Here is a 730-nt window from a genome sequence, read left to right on the forward strand (position 1 = left end):
CATCCCCATCTAAGGGAGATAACATCCCCATCTTTCGGATTGGGAAAAAAAAAAAAAAAAACAGTTGTTGGAAGGCACCAACCAGTTCCTATTCGGGGAACTAAATCTGATACAGATGTAATTCTCTATCTCTACCTCCTTCATCCCCCACCCCTTTCTACAAAATAAGTCAAATGCCCTACAAGCAGAGTTGCAGAGACCGAGGACAGATAATTTCCTTTATCCTTGGTCAGTGGGTTCCTCAGACAGGCTTGGGGCTCTGGAAAGAGAATATAAACATTTATTTTCTTCCCAAGGCACTCCTGGCTGAGAAACAAAAATCAAACAATTGCTCAGATCTTTGAGGAGATAAATGCTTATCTATCAATTGTGTTTTTGGTGATGATTTGTGTCTTGTGCTCGTTTCGGCAGCACATATACTAAAATTGGAACGATACAGAGAAGATTAGCATGGCCCCTGCGCAAGGATGACATGCAAATTCGTGAAGCGTTCCATATTTTTTGGACTTCCCTGGTGGCTCAGATGGTAAAGCGTCTGTCTACACTGTGGGAGACCTGGGTTCGATCCCTGGGTCGGGAAGATCCGCTGGAGAAGGAAATGGCAATCCACTCCAGTACTCTTGCCTGGAAAATTCCATGGACAGAGGAGATTAGTAGGCTACAGTCGATGGGGTCCCAAAGAGTCGGACACGACTGAGCGACTTCACTTTCACTTTCGTGTCTTAGTCTG

General features: G+C 44.8%; 1 non-coding gene across 1 annotated transcript; it reads left to right on the forward strand.

Annotated features, from left to right (window-relative positions):
- The first annotated feature begins 395 nt into the window (after window positions 1-395).
- On the forward strand, window positions 396-502 carry LOC138082479 (U6 spliceosomal RNA). Its single transcript, XR_011145108.1, has one exon. It is a non-coding gene; the product is annotated as a U6 spliceosomal RNA (small nuclear RNA).
- The last annotated feature ends 228 nt before the right edge of the window (window positions 503-730 follow it).

Source organism: Capricornis sumatraensis, chromosome 7 (genome assembly GCF_032405125.1).
Source record: "Capricornis sumatraensis isolate serow.1 chromosome 7, serow.2, whole genome shotgun sequence".
NCBI lineage: Eukaryota > Metazoa > Chordata > Mammalia > Artiodactyla > Bovidae > Capricornis > Capricornis sumatraensis.